This window comes from Protopterus annectens, chromosome 16.part0 (assembly GCF_019279795.1).
Source record: "Protopterus annectens isolate FY-2018-M chromosome 16.part0, PAN1.0, whole genome shotgun sequence".
Taxonomy (NCBI): Eukaryota; Metazoa; Chordata; order Ceratodontiformes; family Protopteridae; genus Protopterus; species Protopterus annectens.
The window spans coordinates 801623660-801637805 of NC_056750.1; the positions used below are offsets into that span (position 1 = coordinate 801623660).

The 14146-nt window shown below is 37.5% G+C and overlaps 3 non-coding genes across 3 annotated transcripts; all 3 read left to right on the top strand.

Annotated features, from left to right (window-relative positions):
- The first annotated feature begins 1767 nt into the window (after positions 1 to 1767).
- LOC122791117 lies at positions 1768 to 1941 on the top strand. The gene has a single exon (XR_006363091.1).
- Positions 1942 to 6890: 4949 nt separating this feature from the next.
- Positions 6891 to 7064, top strand: LOC122791121. The gene has a single exon (XR_006363095.1).
- Positions 7065 to 10082: 3018 nt separating this feature from the next.
- LOC122791114 lies at positions 10083 to 10256 on the top strand. The gene has a single exon (XR_006363089.1).
- The last annotated feature ends 3890 nt before the right edge of the window (positions 10257 to 14146 follow it).

Genomic DNA, 14146 nt, shown 5'->3' on the forward strand with positions numbered 1-14146 from the left:
GTGATATTTCTCCAGTACAATTTATATTTCACTTATTGATTTTCAATTCTGTTCTAAAGTCACTTTTGCATTGGTTATAAAAATATGCGGTCTATGATACTTGGTATAAGCAACATTTTGTCACAACATTCCTTGCACTGCTATTGGCAAATCTCTTGGGCTGGGCATTATGCTGTTTGACTGCTGAGACCTTCCCTACCTGCAGCAGTGTACATGGCTAGTTACTTTTAGAACATGCCGAGTTGCAGTGCATGTTGTTTGCTGCATTGGTTTTGTGTTTCAGAATGTCTTGAGGGGGGTCTTATGTTTGGATGCTGTATCGAGTATTCTGTTACTATGTTAGTATCATGACAAATTTTCAACTTGCAGTCATCTTCTTTTGCTGGTTTGCAGGAAAGAACTATACGCTGAGTAAATGCTCACAGGCATAGCATAGTGTTCTTGTTTGTAGGCTGATGAAAGAAAAGAGAGACGGACATAATCTGGTTTTCACTTGTAGTATTTGGTTTTAACAGACAGCAGAAGGAGAAGCTGAAGCAGGACATAGATATAAAAGGGTAAGGAGGTGGACTGGCAGTGACATTATAGTGGGAAGGGAGTACACGATGGCTTAACAAAAATACTTGTTAAAGTGAGTAATACTGGTCTCAACTGTGCCCCGTCTTCTTTACAAAAACATTCTCTGCTACTGTGAACGTCTGGTGTCAGTAATGAGGCATTCGTAGTAGACTAGGATGTAATATGGGGAACAGGCTCTGGGGTATGGGGCACTAGACATGCCTAATTGGTTGGTACGAGTTATTTCTAGAAATACATGTGAATGTGGTGGGTGTCGTTTTCTTGGAGATATATTGTTTAGGATAGTTGATATCATGATTCTCGATGATGTAAAAGTAAAAGTGAGTGAGTGTGAAACGTTCATCTAGTGAAGACCAAGGTGGTTGCTTTTTAGCACTTCTTTTAAAATATTTTATTAATTTTTATATCTTTACAATATGTACATAAGACAGGAAGATATTACAGGCGGTGTATTAAATTTAAAGCTTCAGTATTTATTTCACTATATTTAACAATTTATTTTAAGTAGAACAGAGTAGGGTTTGATTCTAACTGAATTAACATGTAACATGAGTGGAATTGTTTGATTTATTTTATAGCTGTGTAGGCTACCTGTTGACTGAATGGGAATGCAGTAGGACTTGGTTTTTCTGATATTACTGCAGCTGGCATCAGTTGTCACAAATGATCAGCACCTGTCAGGCCCCTGAGTTCTATGTTAAATGCATATGTGTAGAGGCTTGATAATGAAAGGACCTTGTCTGTGGATGTCTAGCCACGTGCTGCCAAGACCGTCATCTGTGGTAGCCTCGTGATCTACAGTTAGCACATTCTGTTAGTCATAACAGACAGAATGTACTATTTGACTGCAGGCAGTGCTGGTGAATAGGAAGGGGTAATGTCTAGCTGTGCTTGCAATTCTTTCTTGCAACCAGCATTAGATGTGGGGTTTGTGGTTACCCTTTTTTGGGAGGGGGGGGGTCTTCCCATGTCCATTATGCAAGGTTCATAACAGTGGTAGTAGCAGTTCTTTCCTTGGATTATCTTAGTTACAAACATCCTTTCTGTCAAGCCTGGGCATTGACCATATCAGGTTTGTGTTGGTACCTACTTCTCAGTTTTCATGTATTAGTAGACGGACGTGGTTTAAAGATTACCAATAACTAGCAGTTGAATTAAATAACTAGCAAATGTGAAAGCAGGTTTAAGGTGGTCTGAGAGACAGCAGCTGGAGCATTAGACCCTCATGGGTTTAGTCTGGTACCAGACTGTTCATCTCTGACCAAGAATAACACCTGAGTAAATCTTTAATTTACTCATGCAGTTACAGGTGTGAACATACTAGCAGTTACCTGATGTTCATGTATGATGCTGCGCACACATCATGTAGTATTATTGACTTTACTTTTGTTACAATGTTAATACTTGTTTCGGATTCTCAGAAACTGAGTGAACAATCAATTTTATTGATTTATAACTTTGGTGGGGTGACATTTGCATGTCCTTTTGGGTGCTGTATTGTAAAGCACTTTGTCTTTAATTAAACATTTTGAGGTGGGCTGTCAATACTGTGTAAGTGTAAGGTGAAGCATCAAACTGAATGTATAAACTGTTCAAATACACTTCTGGGTAACAACCCAAACAAGTTTCACAGTTGTTGTCAACCCCATAATTAAATTAAGAATACCATAACTTGTTACCCACAGAATACAAGGCAAAGTGTTTAGTTTATTATACTAAACGTCCCACTTTACCCCATGGAAAAATGAAATGAAGGTCTCACCATCATATTTTAATTTGGAATCCATATTTCTACTTAAAAAGAATGCGGGGTTAGATAAATTATCCCTCTTTTCTTATCACTTAGGACATAAAGTAAACATTCTAAACTGACCTGCAAAACTACTCCTGCTGTAAGCAGAATATTTATTTATGTCACAAAATACACAACCCCTGTCTATTGAAATCATAAACTTGTTGCCCTGCCCCAGGCTCAAGACTGAATGGCATTTGTTTTTTGCAGTCATATACCAGAAATGTAAAGCTGTAGAAAGCAAACCTAAGCATGAAGCTACACACTAAAGTTAGATTGCTGTCGTCTCCATCCCATGTTCTAAAGCTGTTTGTACTGGTTGTGAAAATATCTTATCTTTGATTTTCAGTATACAAAGCATTTTATTAAGATGCTCTTTGCCCTGTTATTGGTTAGGCTCTTGGCCTGGGCATGGAGCTACATGACTGTTGGGTCGGCCCATACATGCAGCAGTGCACATGACTGGCTAATTATAGAGCATGCCAAGTTGTAATGTGTGCTTTTAGCTGTATTGCTTTTTTTTTTTCCTGAATAAACACTGAATCAAATATTCTGTTACTGTGTTGATATCATGACGGATTTTTGGCTTGCAGTCATGCTGTTTGACTGGGTAGTAAGAAAGGCAACTAGATTCTGCGTAAATGTTTGCAAACTTTGAAAGCTATGGCATCAGACGGTTTTGCTCATGTTTGACCCAAGACTCCTGGTGAGTTAATTTCAGCAGAAATTTCACAGTTCACGTTCTGCATAAGAATTTTGAGTAACTCATTTTCTCACAACGTGATATTTCTCCAGTACAATTTATATTTCACTTATTGATTTTCAATTCTGTTCTAAAGTCACTTTTGCATTGGTTATAAAAATATGCGGTCTATGATACTTGGTATAAGCAACATTTTGTCACAACAGTCCTTGCACTGCTATTGGCAAATCTCTTGGGCTGGGCATTATGCTGTTTGACTGCTGAGACCTTCCCTACCTGCAGCAGTGTACATGGCTAGTTACTTTTAGAACATGTACGAGTTATTTTTAGAAATACATGTGAATGTGGTGGGTGTCGTTTTCATGGAGATATATTGTTTAGGATAGTTGATATCATGATTCCCGATGATGTAAAAGTAAAAGTGAGTGAGTGTGAAACGTTCATCTAGTGAAGACCAAGATGGTTGCTTTTTAGCACTTCTTTTAAAATATTTTATTAATTTTTTTTTTTCAATAATCATTTTTTATTGTTTTTCACAACCATATTACAAATTCACACATTATATACAATATATACAAAATGCTTCCATTGGTTAATTTCACATATATATCAACCTCATGTACTGATCAAAGGTACAGCACTAACAATCAAAAGGAAAAAAAAATAAAAAAAACAACATTAACAAATCAAAGCCAACAATCTATATTTTCTCTACCTCCTCTATCTAGTCTAAGATTGATTTTACACTGTACTCTGGGTCCCGAGAAAAAGTGGATAGGAACCTCTAAGCCAACACAATATTAAAAATTTGCTCCCATATTTTTATATTGTTGATATGTTTCTTATGGTCACTAATTAACAGTTTATGCGCTAAGATGTGTTTTATTGCCAACAATCTGAAATTTTCCCACGATGTCTGGGCTGGGTTCAACCAATTCTTGGCTATATATAATTTCATTAATAAGCAAATATTCATAATTACAATCCTTTTTGATTTATCTAAATTCTCCGGGGGAATATGAAGAATCATAAACTCCCAAGAGAGTGTTGAGTTTTGGTAGCCCATTTTTTGTAACTGCAATTCTAGTGAATTCCACAATTTATAAATGCACTTACAACTCCAGAACATGTGAAGCAAATCCGCTGTCTGATCTAAGCATTGTGGGCATTTGGGTGAATTCTTCGCATCAAATTTGTGAAGAGTGAGACGAGTATAGTATGCGTTGTTAAATATCATCAGCTGTGTAAATACCAATTTCTGAAGGGATACGGACTTTAATGTTAAACTAAATGCCTCCAATATCTTATTGTCATCTGACAATATCAATTTCTCCCTCCAGTAACTCGATAAAAGAATATAATTGTTGTACTTCCTCTCTTTTATCAATTTATATGCTGCGGTTATATATTTTCTATCCTGCAACAGCGCTTCCCACAGATTACGAGAAGTGATTAAGTCCTCCCCTTTCATTTCAAAGTTATTAAAATAGTTTATTACCAAGTCTTTTAGCTGTCTTACAATAATTAAATAGGAAATAGGAAGTTCCATTCCTTTTAAAATATCATGTACTGCTACTCCTAGAAAAGGATATAAATCAAGTACAGTTAACTCCTTAATTAAGGGGAATTTCTTTAGATCTATCAATTGACTACCAATTGTTAAGTTTGGGTTCCCATGAAACGGTTGGAAAACCATCATATATTGTAGTAAGTTTAAGGAAACAAAAAGAGTTTGAATTGCCGTTACATAGCTCTTGATGTGCTCCATTAACTTATATTTACTCATTGTTCGATTATTCAGAAAGGGTAATGCTTTAACATTGACTCCCACTTCACTTATATGCTTATACGTTAGGAGCACCCATTTGGGTGTCCATTTTCTACTATCACTGTCGAAGTAAGACGTCTTTAAAATCCTGTTGGCCTGAATCACTAAATAGTAAATTTCAAAATCCGGTAACTTCAGCCCCCCTTATTTTTTGGAGCCATCAATTTTTCATATGATATTCTTGTCTTCCTGGGTTCCCAAAGAAATCTCCCCAATCCTATATGAAGTTGTTTAAAGAATGTTTTCGTAATTCTGAGTTGTGCAGCTCTAAAAATATATAACATTCTGGGAAGAACATTCATTCTTATAATTGCTGCTCTTGCCATCATTGGTAACTTCAATTTACTCCATCTTTCTAAATCCAATGTTATTTGATCTGCAGTTGACTTTACGTTGTTTATAAAAAAATCTCTATTTTCAGTTGAAAATGCAATCCCCAGATATTTTATCCTTTCTTCCGTCATTGCTTGTCCCTATCAATGGTAGCACTGAAAAGGGTGTGGGTGTCTTTAATGGGAATATTTTAGATTTTTTAAAATTTAGCTTGTAGTTGGAAATTCTCTCAAAGCTTTCTATTGCAGCTAATATTTTTTCAGTATCGGAAACAGGTGTGGTACAATATATGTTTAAATCATCTGCGAAGGCAGCCATCCTAACCTTTACAGTATACAGTACTGGAGAATTATAAAAGACATTTTGCTTAAGGTGTAAAAATAAGGGCTCCAAGTACAGATTAAATAAGATGGGAGATAATGGGCAGCCCTGTCGGGTACGATTTTTGATTTGTATCCTATTCGAGCATTCGTGATTTATAAATAAATTTGTGTATGCATTATTGTATAGTATCCTTAACGTTGAGATAAACTCCTGCGGTATATTAAAATATGGTAATATATCAAATAAATAAACCAAATTAACCCTATCAAATGCTTTCTGGGCATCGATTATTAGGGCGTAGAAATTCAGGTTTTTATATTTCGCATAAGAGATTAAGGTATGAAGCGTTAAGGTATTGTCCGTGGTCTGTCTCCCATCCATAAACCCCGCCTGTTCCTCTGATATTATTAGATTTATTACCTTTTTCAGTCTACTCGCCAGAATGGATGTCATGATTTTCATGTCGATATTCAAAAGTGATATGGGCCTGTAATTATCAGGATTTTTGGAATCACCTTTCTCCTTCATATTTTATTAACTTTTATATCTTTACAATATTTACATAAGACAGGAAGATATTACAGGCGGTGTATTAAATTTAAAGCTTCAGTATTTATTTCACTATATTTAACAATTTATTTTAAGCAGAACAGAGTAGGGTTTGATTCTAACTGAATTAACATGTAACATGAGTGGAATTGTTTGATTTATTTTATAGCTGTGTAGGCTACCTGTTGACTGAATGGGAATGCAGTAGGACTTGGTTTTTCTGATATTACTGCAGCTGGAGTCAGTTGTCACAAATGATCAGCACCTGTCAGGCCCCTGAGTTCTATGTTAAATGCATATGTGTAGAGGCTTGATAATGAAAGGACCTTGTCTGTGGATGTCTAGCCACGTGCTGCCAAGACCGTCATCTGTGGTAGCCTCGTGATCTACAGTTAGCACATTCTGTTAGTCATAACAGACAGAATGTACTATTTGACTGCAGGCAGTGTTGGTGAATAGGAAGGGGTAATGTCTAGCTGTGCTTGCAATTCTTTCTTGCAACCAGCATTAGATGTGGGGTTTGTGGTTACCCTTTTTTGGGGGGGGGATCTTCCCATGTCCATTATGCAAGGTTCATAACAGTGGTAGTAGCGGTTCTTTCCTTGGATTATCTTAGTTACAAACATCCTTTCTGTCAAGCCTGGGCATTGACCATATCAGGTTTGTGTTGGTACCTACGTGTATTTCTCAGTTTTCATGTATTAGTAGAAGGACGTGGTTTAAAGATTACCAATAACTAGCAGTTGAATTAAATAACTAGCAAATGTGAAAGCAGGTTTAAGGTGGTCTGAGAGACAGCAGCTGGAGCATTAGACCCTGATGGGTTTACTCTGGTACCAGACTGTTCATCTCTGACCAAGAATAACACCTGAGTAGATCTTTAATTTACTCATGCAGTTACAGGTGTGAACATACTAGCAGTTACCTGATGTTCATGTATGATGCTGCGCACACATCATGTAGTATTATTGACTTTACTTTTGTTACAACATTAATACTTGTTTCGGATTCTCAGAAACTGAGTGAACAATCAATTTTATTGATTTATAACTTTGGTGGGGTGACATTTGCATGTCCTTTTGGGTGCTTATTGATTTATAACTTTGGTGGGGTGACATTTGCATGTCCTTTTGGGTGCTGTATTGTAAAGCACTTTGTCTTTAATTAAACATTTTGAGGTGGGCTGTCAATACTGTGTAAGTGTAAGGTGAAGCATCAAACTGAATGTATAAACTGTTCAAATAAACTTCTGGGTAACAACCCAAACAAGTTTCACAGTTGTTGTCAACCCCATAATTAAACTAGGTATACCATAACTTGTTACCCACAGAATATAAGGCAAAGTGTTTAGTTTATTATACTAAACGTCCCACTTTTCCCCATGGAAAAATGAAATGAAGGTCTCACCATCATATTTTAATTTGGAATCCATATTTCTACATAAAAAGAATGCGGGGTTAGATAAATTATCCCTCTTTTCTTATCACTTAGGACATAAGGTAAACATTCTAAACTGACCTGCAAAACTACTCCTGTTGTAAGCAGAATATTTATTAATGTCACAAAATACACAACCCCTGTCTATTGAAATCATAAACTTGTTGCCCTGCCCCAGGCTCAAGACTGAATGGTATTTGCTTTTTGCAGTCATATACCAGAAATGTAAAGCTGTAGAAAGCAAACATAAGCATGAAGCTACGCACTAAAGTTAGATTGCTGTCGTCTCCATCCCATGTTCTAAAAATGTTTGTATTGGTTGTGAAAATATCTTATCTGTGATTTTCAGTATACAAAGCATTTTATTAAGATGCTCTTTGCCCTGTTATTGGTTAGGCTCTTGGCCTAGGCATGGAGCTACATGACTGTTGGGTCGGCCCATACATGCAGCAGTGCACATGACTGGCTAATTACAGAGCATGCCAAGTTGCAATGTGTGCTTTTAGCTGTATTGTTTTTTTTTTTTCCTGAATAAACTGATGGGGAGTCTTCTTTTCAAACACTGAATCAAATATTCTGTTACTGTGTTGATATCATGACGGATTTTCGGCTTGCAGTCATGCTGTTTGACTGGGTAGTAAGAAAGGCAACTAGATTCTGCGTAAATGTTTGCAAACTTTGAAAGCTATGGCATCAGACGGTTTTGCTCATGTTTGACCCAAGACTCCTGGTGAGTTAATTTCAGCAGAAATTTCACAGTTCATGTTCTGCATAAGAATTTTGAGTAACTCATTTTCTCACAAAGTGATATTTCTCCAGTACAATTTATATTTCACTTATTGATTTTCAATTCTGTTCTAAAGTCACTTTTGCATTGGTTATAAAAATATGCGGTCTATGATACTTGGTATAAGCAACATTTTGTCACAACATTCCTTGCACTGCTATTGGCAAATCTCTTGGGCTGGGCATTATGCTGTTTCACTGCTGAGACCTTCCCTACCTGCAGCAGTGTACATGGCTAGTTACTTTTAGAACATGCCGAGTTGCAGTGCATGTTGTTTGCTGCATTGGTTTTGTTTTTCAGAATGTCTTAAGGGGGGGGTCTTATGTTTGGATGCTGTATCAAGTATTCTGTTACTATGTTAGTATCATGACAAATTTTCAACTTGCAGTCATCTGCTTTTGCTGGTTTGCAGGAAAGACAACTATATGCTGAGTAAATGCTGACAGGCATAGCATAGTGTTCTTGTTTGTAGGCTGATGAAAGAAAAGAGAGACGGACATAATCTGGTTTTCACTTGTAGCATTTGGTTTTAAGAGACAGCAGAAGGAGAAGTTGAAGCAGGACACAAAGGGTAAGGAGGTGGACTGGCAGTGACATTATAGTGGGAAGGGAGTACACGATGGCTTAACAAAAATACTTGTTAAAGTGAGTAATACTGGTCTCAACTGTGCCCCGTCTTCTTTACAAAAACATTCTCTGCTACCGTGAACATCTGGTGTCAGTAATGAGGCATTCGTAGTAGACTAGGATGTAATATGGGGGACAGGCTCTGGGATATGGGACACTAGACATGCCTAATTGGTTGGTACGAGTTATTTCTAGAAATAAATGTGAATGTGGTGGGTGTCGTTTTCATGGAGATATATTGTTTAGGATAGTTGATATCATGATTCCCGATGATGTAAAAGTAAAAGTGAGTGAGTGTGAAACGTTCATCTAGTGAAGTCCAAGGTGGTTGCTTTTTAGCACTTCTTTTAAAATATTTTATTAATTTTTATAGCTTTACAATATGTACATAAGACAGGAAGATATTACAGGCGGTGTATTAAATTTAAAGCTTCAGTATTTATTTCACTATATTTAACAATTTATTTTAAGCAGAACAGAGTAGGGTTTGATTCTAACTGAATTAACATGTAACATGAGTAGAATTGTTTGATTTATTTTATAGCTGTGTAGGCTACCTGTTGACTGAATGGGAATGCAGTAGGACTTGGTTTTTCTGATATTACTGCAGCTGGCGTCAGTTGTCACAAATGATCAGCACCTGTCAGGCCCCTGAGTTCTATGTTAAATGCATATGTGTAGAGGCTTGATAATGAAAGAACCTTGTCTGTGGATATCTAGCCATGTGCTGCCAAGACCGTCATCTGTGGTAGCCTCGTGATCTACAGTTAGCACATTGACTGCAGGCAGTGTTGGTGAATAGGAAGGGGTAATGTCTAGCTGTGCTTGCAATTCTTTCTTGCAACCTGCATTAGATGTGGAGTTTGTGGTTACCCTTTTTTGGGGGGGGTCTTCCCATGTCCATTATGCAAGGTTCATAACAGTGGTAGTAGCGGTTCTTTCCTTGGATTATCTTAGTTACAAACATCCTTTCTGTCAAGCCTGGGCATTGACCATATCAGGTTTGTGTTGGTACCTACGTGTATTTCTCAGTTTTCATGTATTAGTAGAAGGATGTGGTTTAAAGATTACCAATAACTAGCAGTTGAATTAAATAACTAGCAAATGTGAAAGCAGGTTTAAGGTGGTCTGAGAGACAGCAGCTGGAGCATTAGACCCTGATGGGTTTAGTCTGGTACCAGACTGTTCATCTCTGACCAAGAATAACACCTGAGTGAACCTTTGATTTACTCATGCAGTTACAGGTGTGAACATACTAGCAGTTACCTGATGTTCATGTATGATGCTGCGCACACGTCATGTAGTATTATTGACTTTACTTTTGTTACAATGTTAATACTTGTTTCGGATTCTCAGAAACTGAGTGAACAATCAATTTTATTGATTTATAACTTTGGTGGGGTGACCTTTGCATGTCCTTTTGGGTGCTTATTGATTTATAACTTTGGTGGGGTGACCTTTGCATGTCCTTTTGGGTGCTTATTGATTTATAACTTTGGTGGGGTGACATTTGCATGTCCTTTTGGGTGCTGTATTGTAAAGCACTTTGTCTTTAATTAAACATTTTGAGGTGGGCTGTCAATACTGTGTAAGGTGAAGCATCAAACCGAATGTATAAACTGTTCAAATACACTTCTGGGTAACAACCCAAACAAGTTTCACAGTTGTTGTCAACCCTATAATTAAACTAGGTATACCATAACTTGTTACCCACAGAATATTAGGCAAAGTGTTTAGTTTATTATACTAAACGTCCCACTTTTCCCCATGGAAAAATGAAATGAAGGTCTCACCATCATATTTTAATTTGGAATCCATATTTCTACATAAAAAGAATGCGGGGTTAGATAAGATATCCCTCTTTTCTTATCACTTAGGGCATAAGGTAAACATTCTAAACTGACCTGCAAAACTACTCCTGTTGTAAGCAGAATATTTATTTATGTCACAAAATACACAACCCCTGTCTATTGAAATCATAAACTTGTTGCCCTGCCCCAGGCTCAAGACTGAATGGTATTTTCTTTTTGCAGTCATATACCAGAAATTTAAAGCTGTAGAAAGCAAACATAAGCATGAAGCTACACACTAAAGTTAGATTGCTGTCGTCTCCATCCCATGTTCTAAAGCTGTTTGTATTGGTTGTGAAAATATCTTATCTTTGATTTTCAGTATACAAAGCATTTTATTAAGATGCTCTTTGCTCTGTTATTGGTTAGGCTCTTGGCCTGGGCATGGAGCTACATGACTGTTGGGTCGGCCCATACATGCAGCAGTGCACATGACTGGCTAATTATAGAGCATGCCAAGTTGCAATGTGTGCTTTTAGCTGTATTGTTTTTTTTTTTTCCTGAATAAACTGATGGGGAGTCTTCTTTTCAAACACTGAATCAAATATTCTGTTACTGTGTTGATATCATGACAGATTTTCGGCTTGCAGTCATGCTCTTTGACTGGGTAGTAAGAAAGGCAACTAGATTCTGCGTAAATGTTGGCTGGCATGTTGTTGTGTTCTTGTTTATAGGCTGATGACTCCGAAGAGTCATGATGAAGATATAAAAGGGTAAGAAAGTGGATTGATGGTAATCTTACAGTAGGAACAGAGCATCCAGTCACCAAACAGAAATACTTGTTATATTAAAGTGAGTAATAGTGCTGTCACACTGTGCCCTGCCTTCCTTACAAAAAAAAAAAAAAAAAAAAAAAAGATTGTCAGCTACTGTGAATATCTGCAGGTGATAAGGTGATAATCAGGTGTTCATAGTTGACTAGAATGTAATATGGGGTGACGGGCTATGGGATACAGGATACTGAGAGTGTATAATTGGTTGGTATACGGTATTTCAAAAAAGGCATGGGGATGTTGTGGTCATTTTTTGAAGTAGAAAAATCATTTAAGATAGCTGATGTCATTCCCAATGATGTACTAGTAAAAGTGAATGACAGTGAAAAGTCTGTCTGGTAAAGAGCAAGGTGGTAGTTTTTAGCACTTCACTTTGGATAGTTTTACTAATTTTAACATATTTACCGTATATCCATAAAAACAGGAAGATATTATGAATGTATTTTAATACATTAAACTTAAATCTTCAGTATTGTTCTTCATTATATTTAGCGATTCATTTTAACTAAAATGGAGTAGAGTTTGATTTTGAGTTAAGATGGGTCATGAGCAGTAATGTTTGATTTCCTTTACAGCCATGTAGGATACCTGGAGACTGGATATGAATGTGCTTGGATTTGTTTTTTCTGAGACTACTGCAGTTGGTGTCAGTTGTCACAAATGTTCAGAACCTGCCTGATGCCACGAGATCTGTGTTAAATGCATATGCACAGGGGCTTGATAATGGAAGGACCATGTCTGTGGCTGGGTAGCTACATGCTGTCCGGCATGGCTGTTGCACATACAACTGCCCTGTTACCCTTCTAGTTTCATTGCAAGTCACAACATGTCTTGAGACCATCTTTGAAGATAATGCTTTCTAAACATGGGTGGGTATCCCTCTCAGTCGGTGATGATTACCTTGTGATCCTTTTAACCTCCTTTGTACACTTATTTCTTAAAGTACCATCCCACAGTTTTCATGCAGGATGGGGTTTGGTTTGAGTGATCTGACAGTCATAAAAGACAGACTGCAGTACTTTCCATGCTCAGTGTGAAGATTTTTTTCATATTTTTATAAGTAGCAGTACAACAGCATACGAGAACATATTGTGCCAGTGATGGGATGGGCGAGGGTGGGGCTCCCAACTACAAATCCTGTTATTTTCTCAAAGTATCCCCACCCTCAAAAGTTGCTGAATTGTCCTGGTAACCCCTTCCATGGTAGGCCTTGTAAAATCTTGTCTTGAACCACATATAAAGAATCATATTACAGTCTGGGAAGTCCAGTTTAGTTAAGAAAAATGTTCTAATCTGTAAGCCAGCTAGCTGTACAAAGTTGACTCTTAATCGTCTCACTCAGATAAATTTCATGGTTTCAAGTACAAAGTCCTCATGAACATAGCCTGTACACTTGATTTGTGTGATAGATTCAGTGCTGGAGATTGCAGATAGTGACTTGAACACACGGTAAGTTGTGCATTTTCAGTCAGTGATTTCTGGAAAATAGCCAGAACACATGTATCTGAAAGCTTGTTCTTGTCTCCTAGTGACTGTTTCCTTAGTGTCCCCCAAAATTGTGATAGCACTGAGGATGTATTCTTCTGAGATTATCTTAGGTGCATAGATTCTTTCTCTACAGCTTGAGCTTTGGCCAAATTGGGTTTGTGTTGGTACCTACCTCTATTTCCCCATTCCCATGTATTAGTAGGAGAATGTGGTTTAAAGACTTCCATTGATGGGAAATTAAAGCCTCTAACTAGCAACTATGCAAGAAGCACTAAGGTGGTCTGACAGAGAGCAACTAGTGTTTTAGACCCTGATGGGTTTAGTTTGGTACCAGACTGCTCAACACTGACCAAAAGTCACACTTGAGTGGATCTTTGATTTCCTCATGCAGTTGCAGGTGTGAACATACTAGCTGCTACCTGTTGTTCACGTATGATGCTGCGGACACATCATGGAATATCATTGACTTTACTTGTTGTAAGCACTAAATAAGCTACAAATTACTACATCACTCAGCTTTCCTCACTTGTCTAGAGGAAAACAGTGTTTAGTACTTAATAAATAAACAGTTATCCAGGCATGTCTAAGGGTCAGCTCCCGGTGTTCTCTCTTGTCTATCTGATGAATCTGGGCATCTTGGGGCAATGCAGCAGCTGCCTCATGTACACAGACAACCCTCTCCTCCTACCACCAAACACTACAACCTGTGAGAGATGCACTTATATAGCCAAACTGGAAGCAAAGCTCTCTTCATCCAAGACTGGACTAGACAGTCAAGAGGAGAAGGTAAACACTTGCACCATACCACACTCATCACATAGTCCCTCAAAACGTACACCACCAAAACACACACATAGAAACACAAAACACACACTTACATTCATGGAGGCTCTTAATAAAAATCTATCCAAGCAACATTGACCTCCAAATCAGAAACGCAAGCAAGCTCCACCCACCAACACAACCCAAATGACACATAGCCTACAAACTCAGTGTGCCACTCAACCACAGCCCATAAAGCATAACAACATACCCAACATTCTAGTCAAAGGTGACTCTATAGTCAGGCACACTAA